Below are 7,780 nucleotides of genomic sequence, written 5' to 3' on the forward strand. Positions count from 1 at the left end.
CTAAAGCAGGATAATGCACCAGCATCTGAAATGCAATTACCTGAGGGGGTGGGTATACCTCATGACGTGATAATTATGATACAGCTACCACTCCGGAAGGGCTATCATACCAAAATATCATCTACAGACATAGGGTCTCATTCCCGAACGAATTTAGGACCAAACATTTCCTCTTAGGCAGATTTCTGCCCATTTAATACATATTAGGGCTGGGAGCGCGAGTCCCCAAATGTTCCTGAGATCAGATTTGAGCGTGGCTGAGAGCAGATTTAAGAGTGCTGAGAGCACTCTTATGATTGATTGACTAATTGAAAATGTTATTAACTTGACAGACTGTGTTCTCATAGTGATTCCTTCATGGTAACGCTACAGGCCTCCTTGGAATTAATTACTTAATCGTAATTAAAATAAATATGACAATATTTGTACGATAAGAAATTACGCATTTTATGTCGGAAAAATAAATAATATGGATTCATCTGATCACAGGGCAGCTGCTTAACCATATCTGAACCAGCTATTTTGGACAAATGTATAATTACTTTAATTACTCAGATATTCAAACACAATTATGATCAAAAATGATTGAAAATAATAATTATGTAATGCCTTCTGTGGAATTTGTATTTCTTATTTGTTACACATCTGTTTTAATAATTATTTATATACATTTGAAAGAATGCAGGTCAACATGCAATATATCCCATTGATACAATGGGACAGACCTTTGTTTGATTGATTGATTGATTGAAAACTTTATTAACAGATTGCAGAATGGGTACAATACAGCAATGGGCTCAATTACATACAATTGTTAAGGGGATGTGACACCAGACCCCAATGAAAAGCACCCCAGTCTACAGCTAGGAAGTGCAAGCGCACAGGTGTACTTTCCAAAGAGCTCAGCTGAACTACTACAACAGATTCCCCAGGACCACAGACAGACAAGGAGAGAATGTTTAGCAAAAACAAGCAATACTTTATTACATAATGGTATTTAAGAAAAACAGGCAATACTTTAATACATAAGATACAAATTCATAAATCTACCTAAACACTATTAGACTAGATTAAAATACCCACGCCCCTAGGCCTGGGGTAGTTAAAAGGAGGAAGCGCTCAATGCCCTGTCAACCCACCCCCAGGCTGTTGCTCCCACCCACGCTACCTATCCCCGCCCCTGAGGCACTACACGCGTGAAGAAAAAGGGTTTGCCCTGCACACGGGTCTATGACTATCAAACATTAGTCTAGAATCACACCACACCTCAAAACACGGTTCACTGCAAATAGCCTAAAATAGGTATCGATATCACACCATCCCTCGGGGAGCCACGGCAAATGATTATAGGGAATATAGGTAGGTAAATACACACTAAATGTCACACAGCAACTAAGGGGGCTGGGATAAAATAGTGGGGGCTGCTCACCGCTAGGGGTAGGGCCTAGGCCTAGAATACTCCTCTCATATCCTAACCTAGGTTTGGGCAGTGGAAGCGCTGAGTTGACAAACACTACAAACAAAGGTTTTAAGTATGACCGGGGCCCGAAGGTGAGGGCCGGAAGGACGCCACCTCCTTCCGCTCCCGTAGCCCCTCCCGCCTTCGGGCTAAAACTGTTCTGTCCGTACTGGGGGGTTTTAGGCACTCCAAGCACCAGGCGTGCAATAATGTCCTCCCGCCTGCAATGGAGGGCACAGTCAGTAATAGCAAGGTCCCCCCGTTCCCGGGTTCGTCACAATGCACAAATTAGATATCCTCCATATTCAGCAAGGAGAGAGAAAAGTAGTTCACAGAGGATGGAGTGTCCACAATACTAGGTTCAAATCTTCTACAGTTTTACTGGCTTACTGCATGCCGTTCCGATAATCTTCAGCTTCACGCTACTAATAATATTCCTAATTCCAATGCAGTCACTGTTCGTCTATGTCTTCATTTACCACTCGGGAAACAGTTCGCTTGTCAGGCGCGTATTCTAATATCTTGCATCCTTTACTCACGGCGGGCGGTGTGGCGATAATGTCTCTCCTGTCTGAGGCTCCACCCGTTTCCACTGCGGGGGGAACACCGCAGTCGGCGATAGGAACTGGTTCCACTGGAGGAAAAGCACAAACACAAAAGAGTTGCGTGTCCTCGTACTCCTACAGCCCACGTCCTCTGGTACCGTCCTCTCGACTCCCGTTTTCGTTCCAGGAAGCAGCAATAGCGCCGTGTGTACCAGCAATATCACCAGTCGGCGTCCTCGGGTTTCTCTTTCCTCCTCTGCTCCGGGTCTCGTCCTTCTGTGTCTCGCCCCCAGCTGACAATACTCGCCACCCTTTTGAGCGAGTTTGCGGGGTTCCAGGGCACCGCCCCTATGCGCCAGCCAGCCAATCAGCTTCCTCCAACGGCACAGCCTGTAACGCAAGAGAGGGAACTCCCATGGGTAGATCCCACCGCTCAATGAATACACACAGACACACACATACCCCCACCCGCGACAGATGCAGACCAGAGAAAGACTTTCGTCTAGTTTACATCAGGGTCCCCCATTTTCAATTCATCATAACATATATGACATACACGACATACAGATAGACAGTACTGCTACATCTATACATTTATGACATACCAGATTTGCAAATACAGTACTGTTTGTGATACAAAAAGAGTCCAGAAAAGAGAGTATATACATTTGACGTAGAAACTGTTGGAGGAGTTTGGGTAGGTGGGGTGGGGTTGGGGGGGGGGGGGGGGGACTGCACATTGGAGGTGGTTGGGTGGGGGGGGGGACACACTGTACAAGCAAAATTGTACATTGGAATATTGACAAAACCATACTTGGTAATTTACTGTACATTGGAGGGGGTTGATATAGCTATAAACCTGCATTCCTTCGAATATATCATTAATCAATTAAACTTATATTGAAATACACTATATAGCCTATACACCAACACTGAAATGACAGTGGATAAATACATAAATAAATAAATAAGAACTAAAGCTAATCGCATGGCAATAGACTGCATTAATATTCCATAACAAGTCTTGTGTGCGCCAGTATGGCCTACATGTCTAATGAACAGTATAGGCTTAATATATTCTAGTTACTTGTTTCATTAGGATTTAGTAGAGCATATATTATCTACTAAATCCTAATGCAACAAGTCATTAATGGAATAATAAGCCTATACTGCGTTCATTCATTATGCCGTATACAGTATACTGCACGCGCTGCACTTTGCCTTATAAGGAGCTCTTGTCTTGTATGCAAATGACCTGAACGGGAACGCGCTTTTGAGTTTAAGACAGAATGCCATTCTCCAAGCAGATATCAGATCATATCATTTGTGCGACCGTTTCAGCCACTTAACACATATTACCAGCACGTTCGGGACTCTGAGTGAACTTGTCATTGATTCTGTCTCAGTCGTTCCAAGATAAGTCTTCCAAAATAACTCTTTGGAAAATTTTCGGGAATGAGACCCATAGATCTTCGAAAAAATTATATGTACGTTTCGTCACCTTGAGTGGTACAGATATCTGGTCTGGCCCATGGACTTTTTGAGGATTAGAGTGAGTTTAACCCACAGCACCGCTACTCGCCCCAGTCACTTCACAACATGAGAGTGAGTTTAACCCACAGCACCGCTACTCGCCACAGTCACTTCACAACATGAGAGTGAGTTTAACCCACAGCACTGCTACTCGCCACAGTCACTTCACAACATGAGAGTGAGTTTAACCCACAGCACCGCTACTCGCCACAGTCGCTTCACAACATCAGAGTGAGTTTAACCCACAGCACCGCTACTCGCCCCACAGTCACTTCACAACATGAGAGTGAGTTTAACCCACAGCACCGCTACTCGCCCCACAGTCACTTCACAACATGAGAGTGAGTTTAACCCACAGCACCGCTACTCGCCACAGTCACTTCACAACATGAGAGTGAGTTTAACCCACAGCACCGCTACTCACCACAGTCACTTCACAACATGAGAGTGAGTTTAACCCACAGCACCGCTACTCGCCACAGTCACTTCACAACATGAGAGTGAGTTTAACCCACAGCACCACTACTCGCCCCACAGTCACTTCACAACATGAGAGTGAGTTTAACCCACAGCACCGCTACTCGCCCCACAGTCACTTCACAACATGAGAGTGAGTTTAACCCACAGCACCACTACTCGCCACAGTCACTTCACAACATGAGAGTGAGTTTAACCCACAGCACCGCTACTCACCCCACAGTCACTTCACAACATGAGAGTGAGTTTAACCCACAGCACCGCTACTCGCCCCACAGTCACTTCACTACATGAGAGTGAGTTTTAACCCACAGCACCGCTACTCACCCCACAGTCACTTCACTACATGAGAGTGAGTTTAACCCACAGCACCACTACTCGCCACAGTCACTTCACAACATGAGAGTGAGTTTAACCCACAGCACCGCTACTCACCCCACAGTCACTTCACAACATGAGAGTGAGTTTAACCCACAGCACCGCTACTCGCCCCACAGTCACTTCACAACATGAGAGTGAGTTTAACCCACAGCACCGCTACTCGCCCCACAGTCACTTCACAACATGAGAGTGAGTTTAACCCACAGCACCGCTACTCGCCACAGTCACTTCACAACATGAGAGTGAGTTTAACCCACAGCACCGCTACTCGCCCCACAGTCACTTCACTACATCAGAGTGAGTTTAACCCACAGCACCGCTACTCGCCCCACAGTCACTTCACAACATGAGAGTGAGTTTAACCCACAGCACCGCTACTCGCCACAGTCACTTCACAACATGAGAGTGAGTTTAACCCACAGCACCGCTACTCGCCCCACAGTCACTTCACAACATGAGAGTGAGTTTAACCCACAGCACCGCTACTCGCCCCAGTCACTTCACAACATGAGAGTGAGTTTAACCCACAGCACCGCTACTCGCCCCACAGTCACTTCACAACATGAGAGTGAGTTTAACCCACAGCACCGCTACTCGCCCCACAGTCACTTCACTACATCAGAGTGAGTTTAACCCACAGCACCGCTACTCACCACAGTCACTTCACAACATGAGAGTGAGTTTAACCCACAGCATCGCTACTCGCCCCAGTCACTTCACAACATGAGAGTGAGTTTAACCCACAGCACCACTACTCGCCCCAGTCACTTCACAACATGAGAGTGAGTTTAACCCACAGCACCGCTACTCGCCCCACAGTCACTTCACAACATGAGAGTGAGTTTAACCCACAGCACCGCTACTCGCCCCACAGTCACTTCACAACATGAGAGTGAGTTTAACCCACAGCACCGCTACTCGCCCCACAGTCACTTCACAACATGAGAGTGAGTTTAACCCACAGCACCGCTACTCGCCCCACAGTCACTTCACAACATGAGAGTGAGTTTAACCCACAGCACCGCTACTCGCCCCAGTCACTTCACAACATGAGAGTGAGTTTAACCCACAGCACCGCTACTCGCCCCACAGTCACTTCACAACATGAGAGTGAGTTTAACCCACAGCACCGCTACTCGCCCCAGTCACTTCACAACATGAGAGTGAGTTTAACCCACAGCACCGCTACTCACCACAGTCACTTCACAACATGAGAGTGAGTTTAACCCACAGCACCGCTACTCGCCACAGTCACTTCACAACATGAGAGTGAGTTTAACCCACAGCACCGCTACTCACCACAGTCACTTCACAACATGAGAGTGAGTTTAACCCACAGCACCGCTACTCGCCCCACAGTCACTTCACTACATAAGAGTGAGTTTAACCCACAGCACCGCTGCTCGCCCCACAGTCACTTCACAACATGAGAGTGAGTTTAACCCACAGCACCGCTACTCGCCACAGTCACTTCACAACATGAGAGTGAGTTTAACCCACAGCACCGCTACTCGCCCCACAGTCACTTCACAACATGAGAGTGAGTTTAACCCACAGCACCGCTACTCACCACAGTCACTTCACAACATGAGAGTGAGTTTAACCCACAGCACCGCTACTCGCCCCAGTCACTTCACAACATCAGAGTGAGTTTAACCCACAGCACCGCTACTCGCCCCAGTCACTTCACAACATGAGAGTGAGTTTAACCCACAGCACCGCTACTCGCCCCACAGTCACTTCACAACATGAGAGTGAGTTTAACCAACAGCGCCGCTACTCGCCACAGTCACTTCACAACATGAGAGTGAGTTTAACCCACAGCACCGCTACTCGCCCCACAGTCACTTCACAACATGAGAGTGAGTTTAACCCACAGCACCGCTACTCGCCCCACAGTCACTTCACAACATGAGAGTGAGTTTAACCCACAGCACCGCTACTCGCCCCACAGTCACTTCACTACATGAGAGTGAGTTTAACCCACAGCACCGCTACTCGCCCCACAGTCACTTCACAACATGAGAGTGAGTTTAACCCACAGCACCGCTACTCGCCCCACAGTCACTTCACAACATGAGAGTGAGTTTAACCCACAGCACCGCTACTCGCCCCACAGTCACTTCACAACATGAGAGTGAGTTTAACCCACAGCACCGCTACTCGCCCCACAGTCACTTCACTACATCAGAGTGAGTTTAACCCACAGCACCGCTACTCGCCCCACAGTCACTTCACAACATGAGAGTGAGTTTAACCCACAGCACCGCTACTCGCCCCACAGTCACTTCACAACATGAGAGTGAGTTTAACCCACAGCACCGCTACTCACCCCACAGTCACTTCACAACATGAGAGTGAGTTTAACCCACAGCACCGCTACTCGCCCCACAGTCACTTCACAACATGAGAGTGAGTTTAACCCACAGCACCGCTAGTCACCACAGTCACTTCACAACATGAGAGTGAGTTTAACCCACAGCACCGCTACTCGCCCCACAGTCACTTCACAACATGAGAGTGAGTTTAACCCACAGCACCGCTACTCGCCCCACAGTCACTTCACAACATGAGAGTGAGTTTAACCCACAGCACCGCTACTCGCCCCACAGTCACTTCACAACATGAGAGTGAGTTTAACCCACAGCACCGCTACTCGCCCCACAGTCACTTCACAACATGAGAGTGAGTTTAACCCACAGCACCACTACTCGCCCCACAGTCACTTCACAACATGAGTGTGAGTTTAACCCACAGCATCGCTACTCGCCCCACAGTCACTTCACAACATGAGAGTGAGTTTAACCCACAGCACCGCTACTCGCCCCACAGTCACTTCACAACATCAGAGTGAGTTTAACCCACAGCACCGCTACTCGCCCCAGTCACTTCACAACATGAGAGTGAGTTTAACCCACAGCACCGCTACTCGCCCCAGTCACTTCACAACATGAGAGTGAGTTTAACCCACAGCACCGCTACTCGCCCCACAGTCACTTCACACCATGAGAGTGAGTTTAACCCACAGCACCGCTACTCGCCCCACAGTCACTTCACAGCACCGCTACTCGCCCCAGTCACTTCACAACATGAGAGTGAGTTTAACCCACAGCACCGCTACTCGCCCCACAGTCACTTCACAACATGAGAGTGAGTTTAACCCACAGCACCGCTACTCGCCACAGTCACTTCACAACATGAGAGTGAGTTTAACCCACAGCACCACTACTCGCCCCACAGTCACTTCACAACATGAGAGTGAGTTTAACCCACAGCACCACTACTCGCCCCACAGTCACTTCACAACATGAGAGTGAGTTTAACCCACAGCACCGCTACTCGCCCCACAGTCACTTCACAACATGAGAGTGAGTTTAACCCACAG

This window comes from Notolepis coatsorum, assembly GCF_963971535.1.
Source record: "Notolepis coatsorum genome assembly, chromosome: 6".
In the NCBI taxonomy this organism is placed as follows: Eukaryota; Metazoa; Chordata; class Actinopteri; order Aulopiformes; family Paralepididae; genus Notolepis; species Notolepis coatsorum.